The following is a 20,725-nucleotide window of genomic DNA, read 5'->3' as shown; positions in this document are numbered from 1 at the left end:
ATGAGGCGGGTGAGGTGGTAGTCCTTTGTGATATTATACATTTTTCTCAGGAGGAGGCGGTGGTTCACAGTATCATATGCTGCTGACAAGTCTATGAAGACAGCTCCTGTGATCTGCTGCCTTTCAAAGCCATCTTCTATGTGCTGAGTCAGGTTCAACACTTGCGATTTGCAGCTTTTGCCTTTTCTGAAGCCAGTTTGCTGTGGGATCAGACATGGGTCTATTTTTTTCTGTAATTCTATGCAAAATAAGTCTCTCCATAACTTTGTAGAGGTGGCACAACAGGGAGATTGGTCTGTAGCTTTTTGGGTCATTACGGTCTTTGCCTGGCTTCAAGATGGTGATGACTCTTGCTTTCCTCCAGATTTTGGGGATCTGACAGGATGCAATGTAGTTGTTCATCAGCTCCAGCAGCCAGTGCCTTTCTTTGGGACCAAAGTTCTTGATTTGTTCCATCCATAGATCATCCAGGCCAGCTGCTTTGCCATTTTTACATTTATTGAGAGCCATGTCCAATTCAGTAGATGTAAAGGGTTCGTGGAGGTTGTTGTTCTCAATCTCTGGTTGTCTGGTTATTGGTTTCTTTGCTACTTTGGTGGCAAAGTTGGGTCTTCCATTCTTCAAGAGTTGGTGTGCTATCTGATCTGCCTTTATGTTGGCATGGGTATTAGTTTGTGAGGGGTCGTTGCTCAACCGTCTCAGCAGCCTCCACGCCTTCTGGCTGCTCCTGCCCATGTCGACCTCTGTGATCAGCTTGATCCACTGTTCTTTCTTGGCTTTAGAGATGGAGGACACAATGCTTTGCGTTGCCTGAAGGGTTTGCTCACTAAATGGGTCTTCGTTGTGGAGCCTGTAATAGTTTTCCAACAAGGCAGCTGTTTCAGGAGTAATGCCCTGAAGGTAGTTGGTTCTGCAGCCTCTTGGTATTGAGGCCCGTGAGCAGGTTTTCACAATTTCAATAAAAAGTCCAAGGTAAAGTTATGGCTACAGGTACACAGACGGATAAAGGAAACATTTTTGTAATGACTGAAATCAACAGTGAGAACCAAAAATAATGATTCTAGTTTATAGGTTCACATAATTGTGAAAGCATGAAAGGTTTTATAACATATGATACTTTCACAGCTCCATCTGATTTTCATTTACAACATACAACTCTTAGAATCCCAGAAAAGCCAATCAAATTAGTCTTGTTTTAGATATTCATCATTTCAGCAATGTTTATTAAACTAGCTTGTCATCTTCTACAAGACTCTAAAAGAACATCTAATTTTATGGATATTTCCTAAACTTCTCTTAAGCAATTAAGTCAAAATTTTATGTTTTATTCAAAAACAAACTCTTGCCAAAAACATGAGGTCTGTGTCTGTACACACTTGGAACAAAACACTGTAATTCCAATTTGTCCTTGTAAACATAATTTCTCACACTCCAAAGCAAGAATAAAGCAAAACATTGGTGGGTTTAGGGTCAGAATGCATGTCTAAGAAATGATAGCATTAAGATTTTAACAAACGTGACCAAAAAAAACTGTTCTGGCTGACCCATCTCCACTGACCATGTAATGCAGTTTTAAACTAATATTGAAGAAAGTGGTTTCACTGTGCAGGTGGTGTACATAGGAAATCCTGGAACCAGTTTGAGACCTGGATGGATTACACAAACCACAGAGCATGGATACACATTTAGGACTTTCTTTCATGCATTTTTGTGGGAGTTTGTTGTCTGGCTGCCACAGTTTGAAGTTATCTGGGGGCATTTACATATGCCAACTCCCTTTATTATTTTCACCTGTTGGACAGATCCTGAAGAAGAATATAGGCTCTAGGACCAGTCCTATTCCCAGCCTTTCTCTAGCATGCAGTGTAGATTGGGCCTCTGATTATGTCAATATGTTACTTCTGTCACTGCCACAAATCTAAGACAAGCCATTTCTGAAAAAGAAGCAAAGCTGTCTCAATAGGAGGGAGGGGGGTACCAGCAGTATTTGAATTTATAGAATAGATGATCTCTTATATTTCTATACTGTGTTTTAGAAATGTGTTTTGTGTTATGTAGAACATTTGAGGAAATTGGATCAGATGTCAATTGTTACCATTGGCTGGATAATTGGATACTATGCCTTTCCTCCTTTTTATTTATCAACTCTGTTTTTCTTGGCTGCATGGGTGCCTCTGCTGATCTAGAGATGCCCACAATGACCAGGAGCTCTCACAGAGTTCTATGGCTGTCTAACAGCAATGAGAACAATATGGATGGTAAGGTGGTCTTTGCATGGCTGGACATTGGGACTCCAACCCACCACTGTCACTAATTCAGGATAGTGTGTATGGCCACCTCGGAAGCCAAGCATTTTCTCCTCTGAATCAGCCCTGGATTAACTGCCTGTGCAGAGAAGGCTTATGTTATATTTCAGAGGAAAGCAATGGTAGAGTGCCTATGTGTATTCTCTGCATATTTGTGTGCTGTGAAATTCATGGGGCTGCCATAAGTTGAAAGGTTATTTAGAAGCACACACATAAATATTTTATTCAGCCACTAAACACACCTTTGGCCATTTAATTGACAAAGACTAATGTAAATAGAAAATATTTTGCCTGTCTTTGAGTGTTCATATATCAAGAATATCTATCTTTTCTTTTTTTTTCCACTTGAGCACAGTTGATCTGATTCTACACTATCTCACTGTTGGTGGGTCAAATGAGCCATTGCATTTGGATGTTGAACCTGAGAGTGTTCAACCACCATGTGAATAAAAGAAGGAAATGGTTTATTCTGATTGTCAGAACAAATGTGAAATCTACCAGACCCACAGCTGTGCTTGGATCATGAAATCCATTATGTATTTTATAAATGATGACAGTCTGAGATTTCTGCAGTACTCATCTGCGTAACATTATATTGGTTCCATTTAACTCAACAGCTGTTGGCTCCCCTAATGAAATTTCAGACCAGCTTGAGAAAGACTTTGCCTTTGTTTTCATAGAAATATGTTTGAGTCTCTACAGCAATATCCTGAAAATGCAGGCATCATTTCCTACAAAGCCATGTACCTTTTATAGTACATCTGCAGATGTGGTTGCCTGTTAGAGAAAGAGATTTCAACATGTTCTGGAGAAGGAAGCATGTTAAAGAGAATCATATCTCACTAGTAATGCAACAGTTTTACAAACCAGGTCTAGAACAGAACTAACACATCCTTGTGTTAAGACTTCAGTGGATGTTCAACTGAACATTAGCCACCACTTCCCTAAATATTTTGTAAATATTGTACTTTGCTAAGATAATTAGAAAAAAAATAATAACAACCTTAGCAATAACAGCAAAGGAAAATAGCAGTAATAATGGAGAAGAAGAGTCAGGCAATGCACACTGCCAAACACATTTACTGAAAAGTAACTAATTGTATCAAATAATGCTTACTCTTACTCAGGCCTTGACTGGAATATTCTGTGAATTCTATTCCAAGAAGTTTCTAACACATCTGTGTGTATTGATTATAGCAAAACAACAGCAGTATTTAGAACAACATAAATTACCTCTATCTCATCTATTGCCATCACTCCTAGACTTTCTACTATCTCAGATATTGTCAATTTGGGATCCAAATAATTGTGTCACCTATAGGCATGGGAGGAGGATTAATCAATGCATCACAATATAGAATCCAAGATATTGCTTATTGTTCTTCTTTTAACATTTCTACACACATTGAAAAAAGAAATGTGGGGGTATGGGAGTGTATGGTACTATCCCAAAAGCATAAATATGTCAAAATTACTGAAACCAGATACATTTCGTGGGCATACAACAAACAGAAAAATCAACATGATATACCCTGTTATTTGTAACTTGCATATAAATCACTATATCCTGTTTTTCAGATATTACTATGCTTATTGTAGATACTTGACTATAAGTTTATCTCATGAATAAATCAAGGCCAGGTTTGGGCTCAAAATTACAGTATTTGCTATGACCCATGGATAAATCAGGAAGAGCTAAAGAGGATAAGATCTATTTATTTAAGAGTTTCAGTTGACGTGTGTAAATTCCATTGCTCATTTTAAATGTATACAATTATACAAATTAAGATAGGGGGGATATTAAAGGAGGTAAGACATGCCAGACATTTAAATACATGAGGGGGGAAATGAAGCGTAGTGGTGTACCACGAAATATGAGTGAAAAGAATGACACATAAATGGGAGAATGTATGTCAGTGGTTCTCAACCTGTGGGTCCCCAGATGTTTTGGCCTTCAACTCCCAGAAATCCTAACAGCTGGTAAACTGGTTGGGATTTCTGGGAGTTGTAGGCCAAGACACCTGGGGACCCTCAAGTTGAGAACCACTGGTGTATGTGAAGGGGCTGGGTGTCATTATGTTACCCACAGTTGTCCTGGATAAATGGTGCCCAAGAGAAAGGAATGCAGTCCTTTCTCTGTCTCTCCTTCTGCATTTTCTTTTTCATCCAAGCAGCATGGCTATTGTTGTTAATTATATAGGATGGCTATTGTTGTTAATTATATATTGGTGAATGGCTATTGTTGTTAATTATATAGGACTGTATAAGGTGTTATGATGTTACTGTTTTTTACCGTGTACTGTAGTATCGTATTTTTGCTGTTCTGTTGTTAACCGCTGTGAGTCGCCTAAGGGCTGAGAACAGCGGTATACAAATAAAGTAAATAAATAAATAAGCATTCAACAGTAAACTGGAGCAGTCGAAAGAACGTGGTGCATCTGGTGGACACGGTTTGCCAAAACCTCTGCTACCGTCATACATCATTTTAATATAGGTTTACTGAATAAGTCTTGCCTCATATTCAGTTTTTCTGCAAGCCTTGCAAAGAGACTTCCATCCCCACAAGGTTTATAAGCTCCTATTAAAAATGGTGTAGTGCAGCAACAGAAGCTGTGGTAGCGGATTCAAATGAAGAGTATCTGCAGTGGGCTGAATCTTAGGGACATGAGCCTCTAGATAAGGCAGGCTCATTGTATCTGATTCTGGAGAGGAACTTTGCCTGGGACCAGGTATGAAGAGGTGGGAGGAGAGGAGGGGCAAGACACCTGGCCATCCCTTAGCAATCTTGCCACCACCACTCCACCCTAAACACCCAAAATGATGGAAGGTGCAGAGCTTATTGGCTGCCACCACCAGCATCTGTTTGACTCAGATTTTTAGAGAAAAATTTTAGACCAAAATTTCTCAATTTGTAGTCAAGAATTTATTCATATGTAAGACAGATTACACACCTGAATGTTCAGTTCAGATAATTTATTCCTATGTAGGTCATGGGCAGAAGTGCTGCTGCAGTTCCACTCTACTCCAATCAAGTATGCATGTGCAGATGTTAACATGAAGTTTATCTGAAGGGGACACACATCTCAAGCTTCCTATTAGTTTTAGTTAAAGTCAAGGGGACTCTTCAGTGATTTCAGTAATGTCAGTAAATTTTTAACTATGCTGAGTTAGCATGTTTCAACTGAACTATACATGCAGTTTTACACAGATCCCATAAGGCCCTCAGAAGTGATGTCATATGCCTATAAACCAAGTAAGTTTATACTTTGAAGATATAGTGTCAGCAATCCTTTTTCTGGGATCCTAAGTTGCATTTGGTAGTATTCCACTCAAGTTCCCTGAAATAATTCAGGTCACTTCCAAAGAACTCTGCAGGCCAAGTGTTTTGCAGGCACACAAGGGCTGTACTTCTTTCTTTTACTCAGCTGAAAATTCAGTTTTGCTATAAATGTTAATGCACCAAGATTCTCTTCCCACATACCTATAAAAGATACTTGCCATTAAATACAGCCAGTATATCAGAGTGGAGAGATTGGTTTTCATTGTCATAAAGACACTTTATGAGAGAAAGAAAAAAATCTAAAGAAAAATAAATCTCCTGAAATACCAGAAACAATGTGATCTTTTTGTTAACAGTCTAGAAGTGGGAAAAGAGCAGTGAATTCATCTGATTCACTAACCAAGTTCACTGGCAAAACACACCACAGAACTATTGTTCTAGATATCTGGAGTTGCACATAGGGTGAAATCACATCTTTATGCACAAATATATACCCACACTATACTCCTTCCTTACCTAGGTTGGTAAAACATATTGTAAATTGACACAGATGGTAATAATTAGAAGGCAAGGTTGACAGCTGCCAACAACGTCAGGCTAAGCACTTTCAACACACTTCATCTGAAGCAATAATCCCTGACCCATTGTGCAGGTGTTTGTGCCACACATCTTTTAAAGACATTAAGAACATTGCTCTGAGAACCTACAGTAATGAAATATGATTGAGAAATTAAATTGAGAAATTTCGAGTCTTATTTGAAAAATTGTGGTGGCATCTTCTATCAACTGTCTACTTTTGTAATGTCTCCTCCGCAATTATTTTTTCTGCTCACACCTACCAAAAGATGTATGTTACTTTCAACTGCTATTGCTATTCCTTGACTAAATAGGTCATGAGATAGCAAACAATATATTATGAAACATTTTATGCCAACACAGTTTCCCAGTCTAAAACAAGTTATTTACTTAATGCAGAAACTACATTCTTGCCTGCTGTAAAATTGGTGTTGTCATATAAAACTGTAATTACATTTAGACAAGGTTCAGAGGCATAGAAAAACAGTAATTGAACTGGTTTTCAGTTGATATGGCCCAGAGAGTACTGGAAATGTTATTCCTATGAGCTTTTTCAATGGGATTTCAATTGATACATATTACATGCTGAATGTTAACTGCTTGATTTGTACAGGATGCTACCATAATTATTCCAGAATATGAATGAAAGTGCTGTGCATAGCTTTAGCTACCTATAATGATATGTGGTGCAATTTCAAAGCAATTAAAGTCTTCAACAGATTGAAACAATTAATAAGCTATTAATTGTGTCATGGTAAGTTATTGCCTATGTTGGAAGTAAAATTTGGAATTGGTTTTCTACTGCAGATTTTTTAAATAAAAAATCCAAAAGCATTAGATGACTTCTGGATTTATTGATTTTCTCTAAGCACCATACAGCCCACCTACACAATGATTAAATAAACAGTGATTTTTTTCTACTATTCTGAAAAAGCAGAAACCTTGGGAATTCAATTAGTATATGTACCACATTCTAGCTACTCGGAGTTGCTGTGTTAGAATAACAACCAGCTTTTTCCTATTTTTAACCCCTTCAGTTATATTTTAACAGGTATCCCTTATAGTAATAGTAAAGGAGACGTAAGAACTAAAATGGAAATAGTGAGTTAATATATATCCCCAAAGCCCTCTTAAACTTGCATTCACACTCATACGCTAAAATATATATTTACTAGTTTGCATTTGTAGTTTCCTTAAAAGAAACAACCTACCGCTCATTAAATTAGTCTACTAATCAGATTTATTGCAGTCTAATATTTTGACATTCTCTAAGGCCTAAATTGAGATGCAGTCAAATTGCACCTCAACAAGAATGTGCAGTGAAGCCTGTTTTAACACCACCATTGATGATTGTCATGCTGGTCTTGCCAAAGACTGACTTACAAGAAATACAAGCCAGTCAAAGTTAGACACTTCCAGGTCCTGTTGATTTCAGTGGGACTACTAAGCACATCTTTAACCTTCGTGCTAAAATATGTTGATGCTAAAACAGTGGTGGGCAACATACACACTCCCCCAAAACCATTTATTGAATTTTGGTGACAAATTTCTAAGTCATTAATGCAAGCAAATAACTGAAACCCACCTGGAAAAAATGAATTAAAACAAACATGTCCTGGTTGCATTGACTGACTTTTTCGGTTTTTCATTCATTTAAAATAGTACAATATGTGTTGGGTTGTGGAGAATATAGCTGCTGTGGATTGTGCATAAGACCGGCTCCTGAACCAAGCAAAGTTCCCATTCCTTAATTCTTATATTTGGATAGAAACAGAACTTGCTCCACTGCTTTCTGGTCATTATCCAAATGTTTAAGACAATTTATACAGTATAGTAGGCGTAAAAGATGGGTGACTTACAAATCACAAGTTCTCCATGGGATCCTGTGCAGCTCTTCATATCCCCTACTGATTCACTACGCATGTCCTTAATTGGAAAATACATAGAAAGGACAGTTTTACTAAGGCCTCATCCCAAATTATCAAAAGTATTATGGAAAAAAGTAGACAAATGATTGGTGTAAATTCCAGTCAACAAAGATAGTAATATAGAGGTTTTCCAATAGTCCAGCAGAATGAAAGGTGGTCCATCAACTTCTTGGTATCTGCCTAACTAGAGGAAGTGTTTTTAATGTGAATACAAACATTACACAAAATCCTTGATCCACACACAGAAGAAAGTCTTCCTTCTTTCAAGGAATAGCATAGCTGTTAAATGACTGCACATAATCCTTAACAATAACATATGCGTAGACAGAGATCATGTCACTTGAGTAGTTTGGTTCAGTCTATTAATCAATCCAAGGCATACCTTTTGCACAAATGGAATGAGTTATTTTGTATCTCCTAATTTTTTGTATCCCAAAATGAAGGCAATTATAAAGATAACAAAATTCATATAAAAAGGTTAGTATACAAAAAATTTCAGAAACATATTTGGGAAAAACCATTTCAGATATACATGAAACATGAGCACATTACACACACACATGTGCGTACATGCACAAACTCACAATAGATTCTTTAATAAAAGTGCTGTAGTAGATGGAGTATATATATGTAGACTATATGTATACTATAGCTTTACTTAATTTATTTATTTATCGTGTCATCAGCAACCATACCATTGTGTTACAATTCTAACAGAACAAAACAAACACACAGATTAAAAAGAAAAAGAAAAAAAAAGAAAAAAAACACACAAATTTTGCAAACTTGGTAGTTGGTTAAATGTCCTTTGACCACTATCTGGCCACTTGGAGTGCCTCTGGTGTTGCCGCAAGAAGGTCCTCCATTATGCATGTGGCAGAGCTCAGGTTGCATTGCAGCAGGTGGTCTGTGGTTTGTTCTTCTCCGCACTCGCATGCCGAGGATTCCACCTTGTAGCCCCATTTCTTAAGATTGGCTCTGCATCTCGTGGTGCCAGAGCGCAGTCTGTTCAGTGCCTTCCAAGTCGCCCAGTGTTCTGTGTGCCCAGGGGGGAGTCTCTCATCTGGTATCACCCATGGATTGAGGTGCTGGGTTTGGGCCTGCCACTTTTGGACTCTCGCTTGCTGGGGTGTTCCAGCTAGTGTCTCTGTAGATCTAAGAAAACTATGTCTGGATTTAAGTCGTTGACGTGCTGGCTGATACCCAAACAGGGGATGAGCTGGAGATGTCTCTGCCTTGGTCCTTTCACTATTGGCTGCTACTTCCCGGCGGATGGCAAGTGGTGCAATACCGGCTAAGCAGTGTAATTTCTCCAGTGGTGTGGGGTGCAGACACCCTGTGATAATGTGGCATGTCTCATTAAGAGCCACATCTACTGTTTTAGTGTGGTGAGATGTGTTCCACACTGGGCATGTATACTCAGCAGCAGAGTAGCATAGCGCAAGGGCAGATGTCTTCACTGTGTCTGGTTGTGATCCCCAGGTTGTGCCAGTCAGCTTTCGTATGATGTTGTTTCTAGCGCCCACTTTTTGCTTGATGTTCAGGCAGTGCTTCTTGTAGGTCAGAGCACGGTCCAAAGTGACTCCCAGGTATTTGGGTGTGTTGCAATGCTCCAGTGGGATCCCTTTCCAGGTAATCCTCAGAGCTCGGGATGCTTGTCTGTTCTTAAGGTGAACAGCTTTACTTAATGATCCAGGCACTATCAGAGTGTATCTAGTCTCTTCCAATACATGATTCTAGGACTGAATATTTAAATATGAATTTTAAGGAAGTTTGAATGAAATACAATGTCAGATTTTCACAGAAATGAGACAGAGTATATTTAATAATGTTCACAATTCATAAACAAATTGATTCATCGATCCCTAGCCAGCAGGCCGTACTTGGGAGGCACATAAACCAAATACTGCTCAATTTAGAGTTTTAAGTGTGTTAACACTCTAGAAAAAGTTTGGGGAAGAATACAAGTGAAATAATATGAAAGACAATGAATTCAGTGAGAATTGCTTTGGAGTGGACAGAGTTTTCAACTTAATTACAGAATGGGGAACTTGTCTTCATATGATTCCTTTGGAACTGGAGGACTTTGGGGAATAGCGACTTGATTTACTGAGCTCTGACAACCTATAAAGATGAGTTTTTCTCATTCGTAATACGTATTGATTCTGTATGCATAGAATAGAGTTCCCTCCTGGTGGATTACCATTCATGATCTCCAGTGGTGCTTCTCTTCAGACTCATTGGTATCCATGTGGGGGGAAATAGAACTGAGAAGAGAGAGGCCGAAGCTAGCGCTTCTGTCCTCTTCATGTGTTAAACCAGCAAACTTTAAAGAAGGACTGAATAAGTCTACTGTTATCAAGAGAAATACAGAAATTACCCTGCCTTGAAAAGTGATGGGTATCTAAGATAGGTCTTTTGTTATATATTTGTCCTAGAACTAAACTTGATTTATGAATTCATTTGATGATTTGTCACATACTCCCATTTTCTCTCATAAGGAGTAATAGAAACCTCACAGGTGTTCTTTCTTGTTTCTTTGAAAATCAGGCATAAGCAAATGGCTGTCATCTTGAAAAAACCCTGGATGAGGCTCAGATTCCAGGAAATGGGGATGAAAATTGGATGGCAAAGGCTACTCTGTCTGGCAAAGATGAACTTAATTCTAAATCTATTCATTATGGCTCATAAAGGAAGGATCAGAACTGAGCTTTTGCTACTGGCAAAAATGATCTAAAGAAGAAAATATTAATTGTAAGCACATTTCCAAGCAGTAACTACCACAGGGACATAAGGAAGGAGACAGAAGGCTTTCATGTTTAACACATGTGCAGCATTCATCCAAATGACGCTGAACTTACAAATGTGGATCAGTGAGAGAGGATGGCTTTGTTGTTGAACAGGCTTAATAAAACATTATGGCTCCCAAATGTCACACACTGAAATCATAGAGTGAGTCAAGGCTGGTGCAACAGTTTCATCTAGAGTGAGAATGTGGTTTTCTTCTCCTGGTGGCACCTCTAGACTTCTTGAGGGTAACAGAAATTAGAGAGAGAGAATGTATTTAGTTGAATGCTGAGTACTAGGCCTGGGTAACAATGGAAAAATTTGTTTCTAAAATCGATTCGTTTTCTGGGGTTTTTTGCGTTTTGATATTTAAAAGAATTCCGAATTTTTTTTAAAGAAAAGTTCGATATTTACGAAATTTCGTAAATGGTAAAAAAATTACAAAACAATAACGAAACAATAACGAATCGATTCGTTAATGGCGGACGCGACTGCGCAATACGCTAAAAAACCTCCAAATGGGACAGGGGGAACTTCTGAAGCTTCCCTCTCCCTCTGTTGTTGACTGTTGGTGTGATATTATAATTTTTTTCGCTAATTAAACAAAAAACAACTATAAAACTTGCCCCAGACATGCGGAAATAATAACGAAACGACCTCAAACCAATAACGAAACGAATACATAACGAAATACGAAGCATTTACGAAACGAATTGAAAAATTCGTTTCATTTTTAAGCTGCTCCAGAATGGTTCGTTATCGCTTCGTTAACAAAAAAAACGAATTTTTAATGAATTACGAATTAACGAAACGAAACCGCCCAGCCCTACTGAGTACTGTTTGTATTTGTGTGCTCAATACTCTATTCATTAGATCTGTTCTTTATCTATTGGCCCTGATACATTGGGGTTTTTTTACTTATTGCGTCATGTGTTCTTTCTATGTGATCTTTTATGAATCCTAGGGCAGAGTAGAGAGAATACATTGTCCCCATTCTTGCAATTGGGAAGAGGAAGAGGAAGGATTAGATTTGGGGTGGGGGTGGGCATGCCATAGGAACAAAAAGTGGGGCAGATGCTGTGTTTCTGACCTTTCTGTTTTTCATGATTCAGGTTGCCCTATCAGCCTATCCTTGGGTTTGCTGTGGCTGCTACTGAATACCAATTCAGCCCACAATGAAACAATTTCCAACTGCCATTTGATTGAGATGGTAAAATTGGTATGCATTACAGAGACTTTAATAGTTAAGATGAGAGGATCCTTGGTAACACTACACCCGAGTACTTGGTGTATCATTAAATCAGATTGGATGGTTGTGGGAAAGATTTGCCATCGTGTATAAGTAATCTTCCTCCATCATGAAGAAATCAATTTGCCATAACAGCAATTTTATTGGCTTGTACTTTGTAATGGGCCAAAGACACAGAATAGAATGCAGCTGGTGTATCATCCACTTTTCTACCTAGGAGTCTCTTTGCCTGAACTGGCTGAGGTGATCTTGGCGGTAATGACTGAGGACCTCGGGATTTGGGGAGACTTCAACATTCTAGCCAAGGCTACATTGAAGGAACCCTCATGACTACTTTAATATCCATGGGATCATCTCAGAAAATCATGGTCCGACCCCTGTGCAAAACATACCATTGATTTCATTTTTGCCATTTAATAGATGAAGAATGAGGGGGGTACTTGTGTTGTAATAACTTGTTATGATCAGATAATTTTCATTGTGAATAGTGGTTTTGTAGTGGTGGGCTCACACTACAAGGATAGATGACTTATTAAAATGCTTTGATCTCAAATATATATTGAATTTGAAGGATTCTCAAATTCTCTGGGGGCTTTTCCAACTGGTGGGATTGGTAATTGGGAACTGATTCTACTGGCAGGTCTGGTGACTAAGGAAGAGATGCATTCTGTCCTGCAGAAGACCTCCCTGATTTTTAACTGGAATTACTTTAAATAGCTAAATTATTTTAACTCTTTGTCATCCTGAGATCTCAGAATAGAGGACTGGATGGAAACATTTAAATAAATAAATGTTTGCCATTGAGATCTTCAATAAATGAAGATCTCAATATATGATCCCACCTCACAATATATGGGAGCACAACAGTGCCCTTTATCATATCTTCTGAACATTACTTGCAAAGAAGCAACATGTATTTTTTTCTTGATTGCCCATATGATATTGTTATATTTATGGAAAAATATAACAAAGGAACACAATAACCTAAACACTCAATCAAAATCACATTTTTTTTACTAGTACATTCTTCCACATATCTCTAATAATTAGTTGGTCAAGTTGTCTCAACATTTATTAATTTGAGATATTTTTTTCTTTGCCTTTCTCTGCAAGTTGACCAAGGCGGCTTACAACATATAAAACATACAATAGAGAAGTTAAAACATAGTTAAAATCAATTATTTGTTATAACCAATTACCACCTCCCCAATATAAACTCCTTTGATGTAAAAGCATTAGACCTTAAATCTTAGCCCAGTCCTGGATTATATGGTTCTGTCTTTAGTTAAAAGCCTTCTTAAATAAGAAGGTATTTACCCCCTTCTGGAAACTCAACAAGGACAGGGCAGATCTTAATTATTCTGCAAAGATGTTCCAAAGTGCTGGTGCCATCCCTGTAAAAGACCCTTCCCTGATCCTATTTAGTGGAGACATGTAACCCTTGAGTTCCTTTTATCACTTAACACAAGGCCCATCTTTAAATCTTTAAAGATGGGCTTAAAGTTAACCTTAAAAACTGAGAACTGGGAAGCCCTGTCCCTTGAGCATTCTAACTGGAGATCAGCTGTGACCAGTTGTGCTGCAGAATTTGAAGAGGCACAAATGGAGGGAGAAAAGGAGAAAGATCGCAAGAAAAAGGCTCATCAAGCCAACCCTGACTGAGACCGCCTTCTATCTGGAAACTAATGCCCTCACTGTGGAAGAACATGCAGATCAAGAATAGGGCTTCACAGTCACCTATGTACCCATTGCCAAGACACTACACTTGGAAGGCCATTATACTCAGACAATGAGAGATTGCCTAAGTAAGTAAGTAAGTAAAACAAGAATCCCTCAAGTGGCCTGAAGAGGAAGAGGTGGAGCAACATAGCAATCTTTATGTCTTCAAAACCGAAGGTGAAGTGTTGATATTAAACCAAGTGATAAGTTGAATTGAAGCCAAAGTGGACTTGTACCTAGTTGCTGGAGGGAGATAGACATTAAAATACAGCTTCAAGAAAATTGCTATTAAGCATGTTCATTCTTTACTGAACTGTTTCTCTTTAGATTTTTTTTATTTGGACAATTTGCATTATTTGTATTTTGGGGTTCTCTGAATCTAGCAGATTACTTCCCTTTCTTCACAGATACTGAGGCTGTGGTGACATAATTATTTATTTATTATTATTTACTTTGCTTATAACAATTAGTGTTGGTAGGCAAATACTATTTGTGAATATGGTTTAGATATTCTCATTAAAAATGTAACCCACTGCAGCTCTCTGACTGCATAGAATGGTATAAGCACAAGTTTCCTTATGATGTCACGAGTAGTAATATCTCTGTATTATTATTGTTATTTATTTATTTATTTTTATCCCATTTTTCTCCCAGAAATTGGGACTCAAAGTGATGCACAGCAAATAAAGTAAAAAAAAAGTTACATAATATAAAATACAATCATACACCCAGCATATATAAAATTAATAAATTCTAACAATGATCAACCCGAACCATTAAACGAATGACACAAAGCATAAAATCAGTATATAACAAGCTAATAGTTTTGTATGAAAATATTTTTATTAGTTTAGGAAGCAATTTGAGCTCTCTTTCACTTGCACTCCATCTCTGACTTTTGTTTATGGCTAGACAACATATTGTAATCCAAAGATAAGACTTGTATACCCTTGCCCAGAAGGAATTAAACTTATATTATGTATCCTGTCTCTATCAGATACAAGAAAGCTTAGCAAAGCATGTACTCAGATTTCTTCGGTAAAGCTAGAGAGGGGGAGAATAGTAATTAAGAAACAAGATCCCATTTCACTCTGATTAGAAAATAACTGATACAGCTGAAGTCATGTCTATATTGTAAACCAAACATTTTGTTTGTTTAAAAGGCTGATGCTAAAATGTGTAATACAGTGATTTGAATAAGACAATGAAGATCAACTGGTCTCTCACAGCAGTTTATCATCACACTCTCTCAAGCAGCCATTCTTTTTCAGCTGATTATAGTCTTCCACTCCTCCCAAAACTTAAGGAGGAAACATTTAAAGTTTAACAGTTTCAAAAATTCCACCACACACCGGAACCATGCATTTTCACTGGAAATCTATGTTTCTTGTTATCATGGGGTTAAATGGAGTTCTTTTACTTTAATATTCCTGCTTCTGGGCAAAAGATTTCCAATAATATTTCCACAAACATGGAGTGAAATTTCCAGTCTTACCACTCTTGCAGCAACCTGGTATGTTGGAGAATCAATTTCTTTATCTTCTTCCTAATGACTGGAAACTGATTCTGAAACCAATTCAGCACATGTCCTGTCCCAAATGAAAGGTCTATTTGTTGCCATGAATCTTGTTGTAAATATATCCCTCCAGATCAGATGTTTTGATTTATTGGATGGTTTTCTGCAAAACAGAGATCACTAGAGACTATAAGTGGAGCTACAGTGGAGGCATACATTTATGTTAGCCTCTTTCATTCTCTCTTTGTCTCAAATTGTATTTATTGTGAGTTTTGTTTCACAACGTTGTTGTTGTTGCTGCTGCTGCCTGTCTTCAAGTAATTTCTGATGTATGATGACCCTAAGGAAAACCTATCATGGGGATTTCTTTGCAAGATTTCTTCACAGCTGATTTGCTTTTGTGCCGTCGCGCCTGGGGGCTATTATTCTCAATAAAGGAGGGATGGACGTGGCATCTTTCCCCCAGGGGATTGCTTCTTGCCCTCCTTTAGGGAAACTGGAACTCCCAAGGACCAGAACACAACAGGTGACTCAAAATGGTGTTTATTGTTAACAGTTAGTTCTCTTTCTTAGGCACAAACTTGATGTTTAAACAGGGAAAATTACTTTATAATCTCTAAAAGTCCTAGGAGTTGTAAGCTGAGAAGCTTTTCCTGTTCCCTCTCTCTCAATGGCTGCAAACTACAACCCCAGTTCAGTGGCCTAAGTTGAAGGACAAGACCTTCCTATGGTGCCACAGAACCGGAATGAAGGTGCCTGAGATCTTCACAATTCCATTCAGGGTGGTCTGAACATAAAGAATAAGACTCAGGGGTAAAAACCTAAGAATTGGTAGTAAAAAATGCTTTGACCAGGGGCTTTGAGCCAAGCTTTTGCACACGTCCATCCAATGAGTCTTTTTCTGAGATAAAAAAAGTGAGAGAGATACCTTTCCTTTCTCCCTTGGAAGGGGCGGAGCCTAAACAAATGAACTGGGGAAACAAGCCAATAGGTGCACAACAACAATAAATTGACAGCTATAATAACCAATAAAATTTAACTATACATATACGAGGTAGACCGGAATAAAATGGCAGTTTAAATCCTGCAACTAACAGTTCTAATTATATGTGGCGCCACACGCGCCGTCACAACATCAACACTTGGAATGCTGGAAACTTGACACAGAAGGGGGAAAATAGACAGTCATAATGTATCCATGAGCAAAGCCAACCAGATAACATTTTGGAAATACCAACACTTCCAAATGATTAAAGGTTTGCTCACCATATTCATTGTTTATATAGTGGATTTACATAAATTCATCCTTGGAATTCTAATTTTTAAATTATTGTCTAAGACTGAAACATTGTAATAAACAAATATGCCAGGAAATTGTCTAAGAGGATTAATAAACTTCTTTTAAATCAATTCTACTCTTTCTCTCTTTCCAAAGTTTCTGTTAGAGAGTTTCATCTAACTTCAGATGAAGGCTTTAGCCAACTGCAAACAAAGATATAATGATAGTGTTAACTCCATTTCAGCATTTCTGTCTCAGCAAACTCTGATAAGACAAAATTAGTGGGAAACAAAAGTGCACACAATATGCTTTCTCCCGCACAAAAACCACAGGGTGTCCAGATCATTTTGTTTTGTATAATGTCTGGAACATACATAGACCTAAAACACAAAGCATGTAATTGCGGGAGATATTGTGGGTGGTGGCCCCCCACCTGTGGAATTCACTCGCCGGGGAGATTAGATCGGCAACGTCCCTTCTTTCATTTAGGAAAAAGTTGAAAACCTGGATATGGGACCAGGCATTTGGACATTCTGGCAGCTAAAGAAAGACTTGATGACGAGCTGGAATTTGACGAGATGGAATGGATTTACGGAACTCCGAACGCTGACCTCAGGATTAGCCTACTACTGTGTTATTGTATTGTTTTGTATTGATGATTTTAATTTTTAATTTGTAACTATTTGATTGCTTTTATTTATGTATGTATATGTGACAAAGGCATCGAATTGTGCCTTCCTCTGTAAGCCTCCCTGAGTCCCCCCTTGGGGGTGAGAAGGGCGGGGTAAAAGTGACAGAAATAAATAATAAATAATAAATAAGGACTTTTTCACAAGAGGCAAGCAAATCAGCATTGCAGTTGGACCATCACCAAATCACACGATGCCAGTCTGCCTTCCTCCCATTATTATCCTGTCCCTTGTTAGTGATGAGTAAAACATGTCGATTGCTCCTAATTTACTGCATTTTTACCCTGCTATATCTCACCTCGGATGGGACTCAGAGCAGCTTCCACTTTGGCAATTATTCAGTGCCACATTGAAACATAAAAGCATACAAATACACAACACATTAAACTTCAAAATCAGAAAATAAAGCATATAAATAAAATTAAAGAACTATTAACAACATAGCACATAGTCCCGCAATCATAGTCCAAGCTGATTCGTTTATATTAATCCAATGTTCCCATTACTTGTCTTGGTGCAATGGATCACTTCCGCTTTTGTGGTGGCATACCGGCAGTAAAGTGATATCAGGCAGCAGGATTCTCCTCCTCTCCCCATCTTCCCTCTTTCACTCACAATCAAAATCATTTTCTGCTTATTTTATATTTTATAGTTATATTTGCCTTTTTTGTTTTTCAAAGCTGGAATTGCAAAATAAGAATGCAATTTTTTGGGACAGTTGTACAGGGTTTTGAGGATATGAAGAAAGAGTATTGTGGGACCATGAACTAGCAAATCAGTGCAATTGCTTGATTGAAGAGAGGTGTGATATCAAAGCTGCTCAACCTAACATGTATCCACAATAATTGAAATAGCAGGCTCATGTGATAAAGTCCTAAGAAAGGAAGAACAAATAGTAAAGAAAGATGTATGAAACATTTTCTGTATAATTGAGGTGTTTCTACATATATAAGTGGAGGTTGGTTAAATTTTGTTCCAAATCCCAAAATGGTAAGTCATTATTTTGATCTTCAGATTTAGTGTTCAGAAAGTTTGTTACTTAGAAAGTGTCCTTCCAAAGATGGACATAGTAATTTCTTTACATTGAAAATAAATGAATACCAATAGTTAAAAACAAAGTAAAAGTCATTTCTGTTTAGGTCATGCTCTTTTATATTTGAAAATAAAACATTTTTAATTGATAGGAATTCAGCAAGTATTTGCTTTACAGAATATAAATCTGCAACTTTGGTGGTACAGATTATAGATTAAAATCATATAATTCTAGAATTGGAAGCGACCATAAGGGCCATCCAGTCCAACCCCCTGCCATTAAGGAACACACAATCTAAGCACCCTCAACTATCAATAGATAGTTGTCTACCTTTCCAATGTGTCATCTTTCAACATTTGTCATGCCACTCTCCAACAAGAGACCTCTTAGAACTTGGCTTCCAGACCTTGGACAATTTCCGTTGCCCTTCTCTGGATATGCCCCAGCTATGTCCCAGCTTGTCATTATCTTTCTTAAATTGTAGTGCCCAGAACTGGACATACTATTCCAGGTGAGGTATGACCAAAGCAAGATAGAGTTGTATTATTACTTCCCCCACTGTAATTTTGTGCAATTTTGAGCTTTTCAATCATTGTAACATTACATTGTAAGACATTGCAGGGAACCACAGAAAATGTAAAGTACATATCAATAAAATAGGGGGGAGTTTTGTCATATTATGAACATATTTAAGACCAATATATAGTTGATATACCAATTTATTTTCACTTCAGTTTTTTTAAATTCTCTCATTTTTTTCTTATGCCATGACTCATTGTGATAAGGACTGTATGTTTGTGGCTGAGGACCACAGTCCAAAATTCATTTATTTAGGAGCAACCCTGGTTTATGGAGACAGAATTCTGTTTGTTTTAATCTTTAAAAAGATAACCCCAACCAATATTTCAGAAAAACATCTTATTATTAAGTAGAATTATTTTGAGGATTATATAATTTTAAGAAGTATTTGTCTGATAACTTTGAGCTCCTTCCTGTCTACATAATATTTTGAGTGACCTGCTTTTAAAAGCCTCGTGATTTTTGTTTCTTTTGAACTGCTAATTTGTTAATACATTAATCTCCCTTAAAAATCTTTACTCTCCTGAGGCAAATTCAAGTGAGAACTGGAATAATTACAACTGGCAAGTATAGGACATAAATAGTGCTTAAAAGACTAGTATGGAGCATATTACATCCAGATTTAATGACAATGGTACATTCAATCAGTACATGTTGCAATAAAGTGCAATACAGATTTTGTAGAAACAGTTTTGCGTTGGTCTTTTGACCTACTTCTCTAAATCTCCTATTAGACCTGCTAATAAAATTGGTCATCATACTCAAAAAGGCTTCTTCATTTGATCAGTGTTTAGTGACATTATGACTACACTTGGTTCTGAAATCTGGAGAATTCTGTTTTCAATTCCATTTTCTTAGAATCAGGAAGAAAATTACATTGCAGAAGAGTATTTGGTTGCATGATCAAATTAATTAGAAACACTATATACAACACTTTCCTGAAAAACTGCATGCAAGACTTACATGTTTTCTGCACATGCATATTTGCTGCACATTACATCACAGATCTTAGTGCAAATGTAATACTGGAAGGCATTACATGGTTCAACAAATCTCATATTTTTTCATTAGCCAGAAAAGTATTTTTTGCTACATTTATTGCTAGGTCTTCAGACAAGTTTGGGGCTGTTTTCAGTCCAAATCTGAGGTTTCTACCATTGTCACTCCATTCCTTGTCTAAGTCTTTAAAAAAAACAACAGGGGACTGGTTTAGATTCACTCCATGAGAAGGGACGTTTGAGAGAGAGTATGTTTACTTTCCTGTTCATTTTTTCCATTTCAGAAATTATCCAGGGTTTCAACAGGATCACCTTTCAAGGCAGCAAGAAACCCCCCAAAAGCTTGTTAGAGTTAGGAAATCTAATTTCCAGCTAAAGAAATATTTTCTTTTCTATAATTTGGTTTACATACTATCAACAATTGTGGTTGAGGCTTATTTAAGGACATCGCTGGGTCACGACACTTAACCATATTACACATATCAGCATTCAACAACATATACATTAAAATTGCAACATTAAAACATATCAATTAAAATATTTAAAATCACACAATCTGGGAACATAAGTCAGGAGCCATTCCAATTGTCATCTGTAATTGTTCATTATTACATTGAGATATCAATTGTTGCACTATCACTGTGAAAATGCTTGGTCCCACAACCAGGATTTAACTTTCTTCCTAAAGGACAGGAGGGAGGGGACTGCTCTAATTTCTCTGGGAGGGAGTTCTACAACCAAGGGGCCACTACTGAGAAGGCCCTATCTCTTGTCCCCACCAGTTGT

Source organism: Anolis sagrei, chromosome 3, assembly GCF_037176765.1.
Source record: "Anolis sagrei isolate rAnoSag1 chromosome 3, rAnoSag1.mat, whole genome shotgun sequence".
Classification (NCBI taxonomy): Eukaryota; Metazoa; Chordata; class Lepidosauria; order Squamata; family Dactyloidae; genus Anolis; species Anolis sagrei.
The sequence above is the reverse complement of the archived record's forward strand: the minus strand, read 5'-3'. Positions refer to the sequence as shown.